The sequence below is a fragment of the Schistocerca serialis genome, chromosome 4 (assembly GCF_023864345.2).
Source record: "Schistocerca serialis cubense isolate TAMUIC-IGC-003099 chromosome 4, iqSchSeri2.2, whole genome shotgun sequence".
NCBI lineage: Eukaryota > Metazoa > Arthropoda > Insecta > Orthoptera > Acrididae > Schistocerca > Schistocerca serialis.
In genome coordinates, this window is record NC_064641.1 from 854,743,583 (window position 1) to 854,759,250 (window position 15,668).

A 15,668-nucleotide genomic window follows, 5' to 3' on the forward strand; every position below is an offset into this window, starting at 1 on the left:
GAAAGTACTCCGGTATACACTGACGCGCCAAAGAAACTCCTGTAGGCATTCGTATTCAAATACAGATATATGTAAACAGGCAGAATATGGCGCTGCAGTCAGCAACGCCTACACAAAACAAGTGCGTGGCGCAGTTGTTAGATCGGTTACTGCTGTTACAACGACAGGTTGTCAAGATTTAAGCGAGTTTGAACGTGATGTTATAGTCGGCGCACGAGCGATGGGACACAGCATCTCCGAGGTAGCATCAAATCTCCGACATTGCTGCGGCCGGAAAAAAATCCTGTAAGAAGAGACTCATTCATCATGACAGAACTGCAAACCTTCAGCAAATTGCTGCCGATTTCAATGTTGGGCATTCAGCGAGTGTCAGCCTGCGAACCATTCAATGAAACATCATCGATATGGGCTTCCGGAGCTGAAGGCCCACTCCTGTATCCTTGTTGACTGCACGACACAAAACTCCACGCCTCGCCTCGGTCCGTCAACACCGACATTGGACTGTTGATGAGTGGAAACATGTTGCCTTAAAATGCTTCAAATGGCTCTGAGCACTATAGGACTTAACATCTGAGGTCATCAGTCCCCTAGAACTTAGAACTGCTGAAACCTAACCTAACCTAAGGACATCACACACATCCATGCCCGAGGCAGGATTCGAACCTGCGACTGTAGCGGTCGCGCGGTGCCAGACTGGAGCGCCTAGAACCGCTCGGCACATGTTGCCTGGTCGGACGAGTCTCGTTTCAGATTGTATCGAGCGGATGGACTTGTACGGGTATGGAGACAATCTTATGAATCCATGGACCCTGCGTGCCAGCAGGGTACTGTTCAGTCTGGTGGAGACCCCGTAATGGTGCGGGACGTGTGCAGTTGTAGTGATGTGAGACCCCTGATACGTCTAGATACGACTACGACGGGTGACACGTACGTAAGCGTCTTGTCTGATCATCTGCATCCATTCATGTCCATTTTGTATTCCGACGGACTATGGCAATTCTACACCCGATACGTCCAGAATTGCTACAGAGTGGCTCCAGCAATAGTCTTCTGAGGTCAAACACTTCCGCTGGCCGCAAACTCGCTAGACATGAACATTGTTGAGCCTATCTGGGATGCCTTACAACGTGCTGTTCAGAAGAGATCTCCACCCGCGCATACTCTTATTGATTTATGGACAGTCACGCAGGATTCATGGCGTCAGTTCCCTTCAGCACTACTTCAGACATTAGTCGAGTCTATGCCACGTCGTGTCGCGGCACTTGTGCGTGCTCGCGGGGGCCCTACACCGTATTTCGGAGGTATACCAGTTTCTTTGGCTCTTCAGTGTAGTTAACTCCATATGTGCAGAATGCTTCAAGTCGCTATTAATGTTGCCTGTCAGGTGATTAACATACAACACGACCAGTAAGCTCTAGATACACATATGCACAATGTACCAGAAGACATGATTAGTATCCAGCGATACGACAGGAACAATCATTCGAAGCAAAATGTAAAAATCTGCGAGCCCTTCGTCATCTTCGATGCTGTGAAACAAACGTCTTACAGTGCAAACTCTTTGATTTCCATATTTTGAAATGCGGTAATATGGATGTAAACAAGAAAAAGTCAAGTAAAAAATGTTCTGAAATGCATACCTTAGGAGCAATGAGCACTTGTTTATTTTTGCTTCTGTGATACACATCTCTCCTGCTGAACAAGTCCTCGTAGTTCGTAAGATATGCGTTTTATAGTCCATGTTTACTAGAGTTTTTTTTGCTTCGAATGATTGATTCTGTCATGTCCCTGAACATTGGCCATTCCTCCTGGGACAGCCTGTATATTCCACAATCACTGAATAGTGCGTGGCGGACGGTACATCGTGCTTCAGTCATTACTGATTGAAAGTCTTTGTTCGACGTAGAGCATCATCTCGGTTATCTTTCTTCCGAAGTTCCAACTTTTCCTCGAATGCTTTGCTGAACTTCTCGCAAAATTTCACATTACTTTTAATAAAGTGGAGATTGTCTGTGGTACGGGCAGCATGTGCGTGGTACGTGGCGGTTTAATCGGTGTGGAACTGTGGTCCGGCCGTGAACGCTCCGGCGGTGAGCCCTGGCGGAAACGTCCGGCGGGCGCCCGTGGCCGCCTCTGCGGCGCGGAACGTGCCACCGCATCGCCGCCGTTGCGAAACGAAACGCTGTGGGCGCCAGGCTGCCACGCCGCGCCACCACAGATGCTATCGGCGGCCGCCGCTCCTGCCGATTGTCATGTAAACACCGGACCGTCCCACGCTCACCTCTGTCCTCGCCACCAATCCCTGGATTCGGACCTTCTTGTAGCTGGTCGCTTAACCTTGCCTACCGACCCATTAAAAATGTATATTTAAAAAGGAGTTATGTATTGATGTACTTGTTGCAGCGTAAGTCATTTACGACCAATCTCCACTCCGCAATCAGTCTTACAGTGTGTGTACCACTTTCACCCCCGACCCCCCTCCCCCCTCAGTTTCACTTCCGTTACTGTACGGTACGCGAGGCAAAAGCGAGCGAGGTAGTAGAACAATATTCCCTTATTCTGGAGGACAACCGTTCAAATCCCCGTGCGGACATCGAGATTTAGGTATTACGTAATTTCCCTAAATCGCTTACGGTGAATGCCGCGAGTATTCAGTTTGTAAGGGACCAGCCGATTTCCTTCCCCAATGCATAGTTACTGTGTTATGGACATACACAGCGAACACAGCATAACAACAACGTAGCTCATAGTAACTATTCAAAGTAATGACCGCTAGTCTCAATGAGTGCATGGTAACAGCGCAAGAAGTTCCGCTGCACTCACTCAAAGATCGTTAGTGTCTGTTGTACCAAGACATAGGCACAGCTTGGACACTAGCAAGCAGGTCTTCATTCGTTTCTACGAAGGTTTCATACAACGACGTCTTGACGTAACACCAGAGGAAAAAGTCCAGAGACGTGAGATCAGGCGATCGCGCTGGCCGTGGGACAGGACCTCCTCTTTCAACCCACCGATGAGGATACGTGTTGTTCAGGTGCCCGCGGACATTAACATCGATATGGAGTTGTACACCGTCGTGTTGAAACCACATCCTTTCGATTAAAAAAAGTGGTAAAGTGTCGCAGGTACACTAGGTAACGTGGAACAGCCAAACGGGGAGACCACAAATAAGGTCCTATTGGGTGGTCTTGGACAATGCGTGCCGATACGTTGACAGAGTCGTTGCTGGCGGCGACCGATGTGGGTGGCGTGGGGATTGTCCCCACTCCAGATATAATTGCTGCTCAAAACATCATCAGGGGTGAATCAGGCTCCATCCTTGAACACTACAGACCGTACGAAGATCGCCACTACAGCACTGAACGTGGCCCTCAAAATCCGTTGGTACTAGTAGCTGCGCACGTTTTTTTATCATCAAGCTGTAATACCCGTTCGAAGCGTGTGTTTCACGAGCGAGTTGACGGGTGCTTATTTCTGGGTGGTCAGCCACACCATCCAACACAACCTCCTCAAAGTCTAGTGTTCGGACATGTCTTTGGCGGGAACCTTGGTCGGCTCTCTGTCACGTGAACGGCCCCGACCACGTTGGTGTCCACCCACATAACTTCTTCCTATTAGGATGACACCTGTTCGAATGCGTTCCCTCTACAGTCGTGCTGCTTTACGAGCACTACATCCTGCTGCACCATACATTAAATGCATTTCTGCCAACTCTCATCTCTGACTACCCGTTACACACTAACTCACCTCTCCATAGTCACACAACAAGATGACATCGGTGTCATGCATGCGGCAGTCACATTATACATCTGCTATGAGCTAAGGTGTGTGGTGTCAGGCATCTACGCTGTTCATCACCCACTGCCTGTTCCACTGTACAACAGACACCCGGCTGAACCGCTTGCGCCGTTGTAGTACCTGCACTGAAACTGGCTGACATCTCTTTGAACAATCACTATGAGCCACCTTGTTGAGGTGTACGCTGTATATGTCCATAATACAGTAAATCTGCGTTCCGATCATTGGTTCCCTATCTCAGTACAAGGGGTTGTGAACCCACTATCAGTTGTTTCAGTTTGATCCAAAACGTTTGAGATACCCTGTGTGCTGGATGGAGCATGTTTCTTGAGTCATTTTTGACAGAGAGCTGTCGGAATGTTGTAAGCTCTTAGCGGTGCGCAGTTTCTTTTTGTAAAGTCTCCAGTTGTAGATAGTTGAGCACCTCCGTGACACTTCGTCTGACTAAACAAACCCATGACGAATCGTGCACCTGTTCTGGGGATTTGTGCTATCTCTCCTCTTAATCCAACTTGGCAAGCGATCTACAGTTCGTCGGATGAAGGTTAAAGCTATCTCTTTAGCGCGTGAGTTGCTCTTCTGCGGTATTCATCCAGTAAATCAGAGTATAGTACCTGCTTTCTCCACGGCTAGAGTGATTTAGTTATTTCCACCTTAACTCGACGTGGAATGAAACTCGCAGATGCTTGACTACAGTCGTTGCGTGGTAGAGGGGTTGATCCAGTCTTCAAAAACACCTCCTAATGCTGCGGCAGAGGAATTGTAGATGGGTGTTCGTGCATTGTCCTCCATGAAATAATCGTAGCTTTTTGCATTAGTTGTTCTCTGAATAATGGTTGCAGTAAATTTTTCAAATACCCGTCTTTCTTGTTCTGTGGAAAGAGATGGGTCCAGTCATTAATGTTGGAGTAAGTGCGCACCACAGTTTCGCTGAGGCTCTTCACATAACTGACGAGGATTCACGTATCCCGGCAAGTACAGTCGTGCTTCATCAGAAAGAAATAACGATGTAGGACTGAGTTCTCCGTCATTCACAGGCTGCAGTAACCAGTAACAGTACTGACTTCGAGCAGCAGTATCTGAGTTGGTCATCCGATGCCCTGCTGTTACTTCGAAAGGTTTCAGGTTGAGTGTGTGCACAGTTCTGTGTGCAGAGGCCATTCGAACATTGGCCTCAAGTGCTAAATTACGCATGGCGTAAGGTTTCTCTCTCTCTCTCTCTCACTCACTCACTCACTCACTCACACACACACACACACACACACACACACACACACACACACACACACACACACACCATTTCTACACTGTCGGATCGGGACCAGTCTATGGGCAGAAGTTATCGCGCAAGCCGAAAATAGTGCTTGGGCCTTGCTTGAAACGTCATGTACGTTGTGACAATTAATGACCACGTTTATACTTACTTTAAATTTTATTCTTGTTAACCTTTGAGCTGCAAAACTTGAATAGTAAGTAGTTCTATAAATGACATAGTACTATAAATGACAATTCAGGAAAATAACAAACACATAGCCTATTTTTTCAAAATTGTAGAGCATAGGTTTCTTCCATTGAATGGTATGCATTCGTGACTACGAACTAACAATTAGATTTCATTTTGTGTGGCTACTTTCAGATCCTCTTAATTGTTTGTTTTATTGTCGTAGACTTCAGATTTTAAATAACCCTTCAAAAAATCGGGAGAATTAGAGTCTGGGTAACGGGGAAACCATTCAGTGACACCAGTCCTCGAAGAGACATGAGTGTGAAATGTCTGTTGCAATGTGTTGAACCCCATTACTGAAAGAACGTGTCCGCAAAACAGGGGTTCCAAAGCTGTAAATCAGAAATAAAAAATTGTTCAAGCGTTTGTCTGTAACGATATCCGTTGATAGTTGCAGTAACACAATTTCAGTTTTCAAAAGAAATTAGGGCTTCTTACGCGTGATTCTGATATCGCACACCATACAGTAACTCTTGTACTATATAAAGAGCGTACATAAATCTCACATGGGTTGTCTCCAGCACATTATTTCGCTTAACATTTATTTACATAACCGAATAAAAGGAAGTGTGCTTCATCAGTCATAATTATGATTGGGTAAGTTATATCCAATCATAGTGGTACATAGCGCCAGTCGACTTTGAAAATCACCTGGTTTGAACTTTTGGGATACCTGAAGTTCACAAGGAGATGAGTTGAGATCTTTTCTCAGGGTGTTGTGCACTGTTCCTCTGTTGACACAAATTTGTTGTGACAACCTTCTTGCTGATTTCTTTGCGGTGTTTGTGATTGCTGCTCTCACCCTTATCTTGATTCTTGATGTACAGCTGTGTGCCTACCTATATTTTAACATCGACTTCATTGCTACTGGTTCTATGAAATTAAAGCTATGAGAGAATTGACTTTCAAGGGGGACATAGACGCCCACCAGACGTAGCCGGAAGCACCTTTGATCAGTGATAACTCAAAATGGTTCAAATGGCTCTGAGCACAATGGGACTTAACTGCTGAGGTCATCAGTCCCCTAGAACTTAGAACTACTCAAACCCAACTAACCTAAGGACATCATATACATTCATGCCCGAGGCAGGATTCGAACCTGCGACCGCAGTGGTCGCGCGGTTCCAGAGTGTAGCGCCTAGAACCGCTCGGCCACTCCGGCCGGCTCAGTGATGACTAACTGGAGGCAAAATAAAATTACACTGTTGGTGTTCGTTGTTTGCTACTCCACCTCCTCACGCTACATCATTAAATTACGCAAACGTCGCTCTTTATCTTCGCAGGAAAAAAATCATTCCCACAAAATTTGAACCATCATCATTCGTCACAGTGGCGAGACTGGACTGTGTAAAGACTGGGAATTTGTACGGGCGCTGATAACTGCGCAGTTGAGGGCCCGACAAACCATTAATCATCATCATCATCATCATAACCAAAAGTCGTGGGGTACCTTCTAGTATTGTCGCAGAAGAAGCTAAGTAGCACTGTCACTGTGGTGTAGCGGTTATGATACTAGGCTGTTGCATAGAGGGTCTGGAGTTCTAAACCATAGCCGGCACGGTAGCTCAGCGTGTCCGGTCAGAGGGTTAGCTGCCCTCTGTGATAAAAAAAACTGAGTTAATCGATCAACGACGAACCTAAACGGATGTCTAACGACGTCCGCCCCGAGCAGATGCAAAAAAAAAAAAAAAAAGAAACCCCTCATATGAACAGTAAAATTTTAATTTATATATTCGGTTGGAGTACATTGTATAAGTATCCACAAGATGATTGTCCTGGAATGTTTTGCAACTGTATATATACCGTTTGTGTTCTGGCCGCAGGCAATTCGCTCCGCGCTCTTGTATGTGCTGAATAAACCTTCGTTAAGTGAAGTTAGTGTTCGTCATTCATCTAATTACACCTTCTTCTACGTGATAGTATCGTCTCGGACCTGCTTTACCCCGGCATACTTGCTTTAACCGAGCATAGCACAGAAAGTCGAAGTGGCATGGACTCCAGAAGTCGTTGGAATTGCTCTGCAGAAATACTGAGTCTTGTTGCCTATATAGCCATATGTAATTGCGAAAGTGTTGTCGGTGCAGAGTTTGGTGCACGAACTGGTCGCCCGATTATGTCCCATAAATGTTGGATGGGTGGCGAAGTCATTCGCTCGAATTGCCCAGAATGTTCTTCCATTTGCGAACAATTGTGCCCCCGCGACAAGGCGCATTATCACCCATAAAAATTCCGTAGTTGCGTGGCAACATTAAATCCATGAATGGCTGCAGATGGTCTCCGAGTAGCCGAACATAACTATTTCCAGTCAACGATCAATTCAGTTTGATCAGAAGACCAATTGTATTCCATGTAAACACAGCCCACACCATTACGGAGTCACCACCAGCTTGCACAGTGCGTTGTTGGCAATTGGGTCCATGGCTTCGTTGGGTGTGCGCCACGCTCTAATCCTACCACCAGCTCCCACCAACTGAATTCGGGAATCATGTGATCAAGCCAAAGTTTTCCAGTGGTCTAGGGTCCAACCGATATGGTCACGAGTCCAGGAGAGGCGCTGCAGGCGATGTCGTTTCTTAGCAGAGGCACTAGCGTCAGTCGTCTGTTGCCATAGCCCATTAACGTCAAATTTCGCTGCACTGTCCTAGAGGATTCGTTCGTCGCGCGTCCCACCTTGATTTCTGCCTTTATTTCAAGCAGTGTTGCTTGTCTGTTAGCACTGACAACTCTAGGAAAAAGCCGCTTCTCTCGGTCGTTAGGGGGCCGTTGTGGCCGAGCGGTTCTAGGCGCTTCAGTCTGGAACCGCGCGACTGCTTCGGTCGCAGGTTCGAATCCTGCCTCGGGCATGGCTGTGTGTGATGTCCTTAGGTTAGTTAGGTTTAAGTAGTTGGAAGTTCTAGGGGACTGATGACCTAAGACGTTAAGTCCCATAGTGCTCAGAGCCATCTCTCGGTCGTTAAGTGAAGGCGCTATCCGTGCTGGGAGGTAATGCCTGAAATTTTGCGTTCTCTGCAGACTCCTGAAACTGTGGGCCTCCGAATACTGAACTCCTTTCAGAAATGAAATGTTCCATATGTCTAGGCACAACTACCGTTCCGCGTTTAAAGTGTGTTAATTCCCACTGTGTTGCCATAATCACGCTGGAAAGTTTCGCACATGAATCATGTAAGTACTAGGGAGAGCTTCGCCATGCGCTGCCGTTTTATACCTTCTGTACGTGATATGTATGTATATGTGGATATCGCTATCCCTGACTTTAGTCACCTCAGTGCACATTTTCTGGTACTCGTTACCAGAGCATTTCATTGCTAAGAGATGGTGACAAAAAACGGTCACGGACCTACTGAAAACCCCTGGTTGATTCTAAAGAGAATAGCGTAGTCAAAGATCAGACAGTTTGGAGCAGGGGAGCTGGCTACAAATGCGGAGGCTGATTTGCCATTGCTAGTCAAAGCGTGCTTGCACACCGTTACTTCGGTGGGCACTCTAGGCAAAGAGCCGCACCCACGCAACGGGCGCTTCCTAGAAGAGAGGAGCGTCACGGCACGGCAGCTGAGGCGTGCTGCGTGGGCCGAGGCGCCGTCGTGGGCAAGGGCCGGCCAGCCGCGCGGCTGGGTCAAGGCGAGGCGAAGCGAGGCGACGAAAGCGCCACCCGCGCGTCACTTGGCGAGGCCTCCACGCGGCCTCCCGGCCGCCCACGGGAGCGCACGGTCCAAAAGTAGCCTGCAGGGCCCATCTAGTGAAGAGCGGCCTTGACGGGGCTAGCCAGGGCTCGAACCTGGAACTCCCCAAACCTTCCTGGCTGACCTCGCCTCGTATGAGCTCCGCAAGCCGCCGTACGACGTGTGGCAAAGACTAGTACGACGTAGTGCATGACAGCTAACTATACTGTGGTGACAAGTTAGGGGATAGCGATGTGCACATACACATATGGCTGTAGTATGGCGTACACAAGGTATAAAAGGGCAATGCACTGCCAGAACTGTCGTTTGTACACAGGTGATTTGTATAAAAAGGTTTTCGGCGTGATTATGGCCGCACGACGGGAATTAACAGACTTTGAACGCGGTATGATGGCTGGAGCTGAACGCATGGAACATTGCTTACGGGAAAACGTGGGGGAAGTCAGTATTGCGAGAGTACCAAATTTCACGCATTACCTCTCGGCACGGACAACTCAGTGGTCGACGGCCTTTACTTAACGATCGAGAGCAGCGGCGTTTGCAGAGATGTTGTCAGTGCTAACAGACAAGCAACACTGCGTCAAATAACGGCAGAAATCAATGTGAGGCGCATGACGAAAGTATCTTTTAGGACAGTGCGGAGACATTTCGCGTTAAACGGGTATGTCAGCAGACGAAGAACAAGAGTCGCTTTGCTAAGGGCACGACATCGCCTGCAGCGCCTCTCCTGGGCTCGTGACCTTATCGGTTGGACGATTGGAAAACAGAGGGCTGGTCTCATCAGTTGGTGAAAGCTGATGGTAGGGCTCGAGTGTGGCGCAGGTCCCACGGAGTCATAGATCCAGGTTGTGAACAACGCACTGTGCAAGCTGGAGGTGGCTGTGTTTACATGCAATGGATCGGGTCCTCTGGACCAACTGAACCGATCTTTGAGTGGAAGTGGTTATGTTCGGCTACCTGCAGGCCATTTGCAGCCATTCGTGGCCTTCATGTTGCCAAACAATGGAATTTTCGTGGATGACAATGCGCCACGTCACCGGGCCACAGTTGTTCGTGATTTGTTTGAAGAACGCTCTGTACAATTCGAGCGAATGACTTGTGCACCCAGATCGCTTCACATGAATCCCATTGAACATTTATGATACATAATCGAGAGGTCAGTTCGTGCACAACATCGTGCACCGTCAACACTTCCCAAGTTATGGACGGCTATAGAGGCAGTATGGCTCAGTGTTTCTGCAGCGGACTTCCAACGACTTGTTGAGTCCTGCCACGTCGAGATGCTGCGCTACGCCGGACAAACGGAGGTCAGACAGAATATTCAAATGGTTCAAATGGCTCTGAGCACTATGGGACTTAACATCTCAGGTCATCAGTCCCCTAGAACTTAGAACTACTTAAACCTAACTAACCTAAGGACATCACACACATCCATGCCCGAGGCAGGATTCGAACCTGCGACCGTAGCGGTCGCGCGGTTGCAGACTGTAGCGCCTAGAACCGCTCGGCCACTGCGGCGGGCTAAAGATTTTCTGACCAACCACTTCCGTGCGTGGATCATACTACGTCAGGATTCTTCCGTTAAAGTGTGTCTTACACTTGCGTTCCTCAAGGCCAGATTCGTGCGGTCATTCACTTAAACCGCTCTTGAGACGAACTCGTAGATACAGGAATGTTCGGGCAGATTCCCGAGGTGGTTCTGGTCGCATGGTGAAGAGATGTCGGCTGGCTTCGTCTGTTGACACGCATTTCATTACATTTATTTATGTTTGTCAGATGTCAGTGTTTGTACGATATACGAGTGGGTCCCCACTTCTGACAGACTGACGTGTTGGAAGCGCGTTTGATGGAGTACTGACGTAATGTATGGCAGGAATATCTCTCACATTAATCATTCTGGCTAAGTACAAACCAATCCCCTTAAAATAATCTCATTTCGGTATCGATCGAGGAAGCGCTCAACACAGATTTGATAGCACGATTCTTGAAACCAGTTGTCACTCGACAGGAACATAATTTTGTGCAGTACTATCGTCGTTTAATTTTAATAGGCATCCATCATAAATGAAAAATATGGTCGATAAATACTAAATTTTCATATTCTGTAAGTTGAGAAGCTTGCATGCGGCATACTCGCAGTAAGCCTCTGGCAGTATTCTTCATTCAAGGCTTGCCGTAATGTTCATAAAATCCTGTCCCTTACAAACAATGTTTGAACATCAATAAGAACCAGACACTGACATCTAGTAATACTCGTAGCAGATTAAGAACAAAAAACATAATTCGTATGTACAGTGGTTTACACACTTCTGCTCTACATATTTTATAGTTCTAGTTTGACAGGGGCATGGCAGGTAATCGGCCTTCCGTTTATAGTAGCAATAATTCAGGAGAACGTAAAGAAATCTCAATCAGCATAGCCAGATGGGGAGCTACGGAACCTCCATTCTTCACATTACTAGAACAGTCTGCTAACAACACAACTTCTTTCGGTATGCCGGTAGTGTACATTGTTGTTTTGTGTGTACTTCCTTTTTGCAAAGAAGTTATTTCTTATTGTAAATAGCTACTGATACACTATGCACTCATTTCTCAACACAAGTCACCGCACACACTATCAGGACCATTAGAGTGATGTTTGATGTCCATCAAACAAAATACGATTGGGTATTAGTGTACTCTCGTGGCGCTCTGATAGGCTGAAACGTGTCTTGCGATTGTACCTACAGCGATTTGAAATGGAGCCATTCGTTTGATATCTTAACGGTTTATTAAGTAGTCGACCGCCGTTGGCGAATGAAAGTCGCAAAGCAGTCAGCTGGCAACAGCCATTGCGACGGGAACTCGGCTGACACCTATAAAAGGCGTAATGGCGGCGCCGGAGACGCCGTGCCGGCTCCAGATAAGGCGGGCGGGCACTTAACGCGCCTCAAGGCCTGCTCGATTAGCGGATACACACACACACACACACACACACACACACACACAGATGCGCGGCACGCGCGGGCCCAGATTTGCGACTTCGTCTCCACCAGCCACGTGCCTGATACGTGGCCAAAAATCGTGGTGTTACGTCATGAGCACTTGCAGAAGCCCCACCACACCACGAAACGTTCTTCTGAATACTGGTATTTAACGCAAATATTCCCAGTAGTGTTGATAGCGCCAGAAATTTGAGTTGCCTATGCATAGACTTTAAAATATAACTAAATGGAAAGAAACTAAGATTTTTCGCCATTTATCGATAATATACTGCCGGCAAAAACCCTTTTCAGATTTCCAATTCATACAAGATTTATTGTTGCAACAGTTCATATGGAGTACATGAAATAATACCATTTACAGATCAATAGCACAAGAGGTTCTGACGTAGCGGGTATCGACCCATGCTGAAACACCGACATTGGTACATGGTACCAGTGCAGGTACTGACTTGACATCCAGTCTATCGTACAGATGGCGAAAGCTGTCCTGGGATACGTTATGCCACGCCTGCTCGACGTATTCACGTAGTTCTGCAAGAGTTGTTGGTTGACGAGTCGCACGAGTCACTTCTCGTCCCATCATATCCATTAAGTGTTCCATTGATGACAACTCCGAATATCGTGCTGGCGAAGGAAGTTGCTGCACATCTTGCAGAGCTCGTTTAGTTACACGGGTAATGTGTGAGCGAGCATTATCTTGTTCGCACAACACATCACCTTCCTGTTGCTAGAACGGCAAAAGAACGGGTCTAACAACGTTCTCCACGTAGTGAGCGCCAACTAGCGTCCCCTCAAGAATTACCAAAGATGAACAAGTATTTTTGCTTATCGCATCCCAGACCATAAAGCCTGAGGTGAGGCCAGTGTGACTTGAAAGAATGCACGCTGCGAGACAGCGCTCACCAGGTACACGTCGTATGCGCAAACAACTGTAACTTGCGCGCAGGCAGACTCTGCTTTCATCGCTCAAGACTGCTGGGCGCCATGATGCTCTGACGGCACCATTCGGGCCGTGCACGTCGATACTGTAGCGTGGGTGAAAGTTGGGCTAGAGGTGTGCGTGCTTGGAGTCCCGCTGCGAACAACCTGTTGGCAACTGTTCGTGTTGACACGTCTAGGCTGACAGGTCCTCTTGTCTGTGCTCTGGCAGCTCTACGACCTGCCATCGCTGCCCTTAGAATACGATGATCCTGGCGGGCGTCTGTGCAGCGTGGATGTGAGACAGTTCATGTGACCACTGAACCAGCATCGTTCTACAACTGGCGGAGCACATCCGACTTACGTGGCAGTTCTCCGAAAGGGCCATCCCGACACTCGGAAGATCACAGTTTCACCCCTTTCAAACTCGCTCATTTGTCTGTAAGAAACACGAGTGCGTCTCCGTGGCATGGTTGCCTGCTTTCTTTACACGTTCGCACCACAGTTAAACTTCTGGCTGTGAGCATTCCCTATTAAAGGTTAGTCATAGATAGCGCTCTGGTATATGTCACTACGCTATCTGTTGGCGAACGACGTTGAAATCATTATCAGTACAAATGGCATATGCCATCATATGATCTAAATCGACATCGTCTTTCCAGGTATACAACTATTTTTTTTCGGTAATTTATTGGCGTTACAACTAGTAATCGATGGTAAGCGATCTTGACGTGCAGATCAATGAGAATGAGGCCTAGTAACAAAGACTGTGTTGCGAATCCAACATCAGTAGTACTGTAGTAGGCCAGACGGTTATAACTGTGCGCATCCAGCGTTTTGTGGCTCAATCTGTTATTTTGTAAGTAACACACCTTTTCTTTCCTGTCCCGTCTCCCCTTATTCTTTATCGTAGCGCGATCTTTACATCTGGTAAAACTCGACGAATGCTAGAAATCAGAATCAGTCATGATTCGGATTCGCTGTAGAGCCGTAAGCATTCGGACATACTACCTGCAGTGGAATCGTGCCAAGGGGTGTTGGAAAGAAACGACGATTCACACACAGTCACAGGTTGAAATGGTAGAAAGTAAATAGCACTGCCTAACACGATTTTATCACGGTTCTCCCTACTTGTGGTTGGTTGGTTGGTTTGGCGGATCAAAGGCACCAGACTGCTACGGCCATCGGTCCCACTCCCTGCTTGTGCTAGGTTTGATGATGAAGCCGTACAGTGACAGAAAATGGATTATGTAATCAACCTGGCGTATTTATGCTCCCGAACCACATGAAATGAACACCCTTAGCTGCTTACAGGCGTTGGCATACGTCAACGGGGACAGATGAAAATGTATGCCCCGACCGGGACTCGAACCCGGGATCTCCTGCTTACATGGAAGACGCTCTATCCATCTGAGCCACCGAGGACACAGAGGATAGCGCGACGCATGTCAACACCTGTAAGCAGCTAAGGGTGTTCATTTCATTGTAAATTCATTCTAACGAGCTGCTTGGTCACCGATGGTATCTGTTCTTTCGGACATATCCGAAAGAACAGATACCATCTTAGTGAATATATATTTTAAGTGTTAACTACCAATTAATTCTAAACGACTGAGATGAGACTATCATTCTGTCCTGTGTGTGATATATTATCGAGTACTGCGATTTCCCCGTGGACATGGATTGCTTCCTTGTTAAATATTTCAGGCTGCTCAAACGTCAATAAAGTGACCTAATACACTCCTGGAAATTGAAATAAGAACACCGTGAATTCATTGTCACAGGAAGGGGAAACTTTATTGACACATTCCTGGGGTCAGATACATCACAGGATCACACTGACAGAACCACAGGCACATAGACACAGGCAACAGAGCATGCACAATGTCGGCACTAGTACAGTGTATATCCACCTTTCGCAGCAATGCAGGCTGCTATTCTCCCATGGAGACGATCGTAGAGATGCTGGATGTAGTCCTGTGGAACGGCTTGCCATGCCATTTCCACCTGGCGCCTCAGTTGGACCAGCGTTCGTGCTGGACGTGCAGACCGCGTGAGACGACGCTTCATCCAGTCCCAAACATGCTCAATGGGGGACAGATCCGGAGATCTTGCTGGCCAGGGTAGTTGACTTACACCTTCTAGAGCACGTTGGGTGGGACGGGATACATGCGGACGTGCATTGTCCTGTTGGAACAGCAAGTTCCCTTGCCGGTCTAGGAATGGTAGAACGATTGGTTCGATGACGGTTTGGATGTACCGTGCACTATTCAGTGTCCCCTCGACATTCAGTGTCCCCTCGACGATCACCAGTGGTGTACGGCCAGTGTAGGAGATCGCTCTCCACACCATGATGCCGGGTGTTGGCCCTGTGTGCCTCGGTCGTATGCAGTCCTGATTGTGGCGCTCACCTGCACGGCGCCAAACATGCATACGACCATCATTGGCACCAAGGCAGAAGCGACTCTCATCGCTGAAGACGACACGTCTCCATTCGTCCCTCCATTCACGCCTGTCGCGACACCACTGGAGGCGGGCTGCATGATGTTGGGGCGTGAGCGGAAGACGGCCTAACGGTGTGCGGGACCGTATCCCAGCTTCATGGAGACAGTTGCGAATGGTCCTCGCCGATACCCCAGGAGCAACAGTGTCGCTAATTTGCTGGGAAGTGGCGGTGCGGTCCCCTACTGCACTGCGTAGGATCCTACGGTCTTGGCGTGCATCCGTGCGTCGCTGCGGTCCGGTCCCAGGTCGACGGGCACGTGCACCTTCCGCCGACCACTG

At 47.9% G+C, this 15,668-nt stretch overlaps 1 protein-coding gene across 1 annotated transcript in view; it reads left to right on the forward strand.

Annotated features, from left to right (window-relative positions):
* The window catches only part of LOC126473488 (uncharacterized), a 378,095-nt gene that overhangs the window by 192,715 nt on the left and 169,712 nt on the right, over window positions 1-15,668 (forward strand). The window lies entirely within an intron of this gene.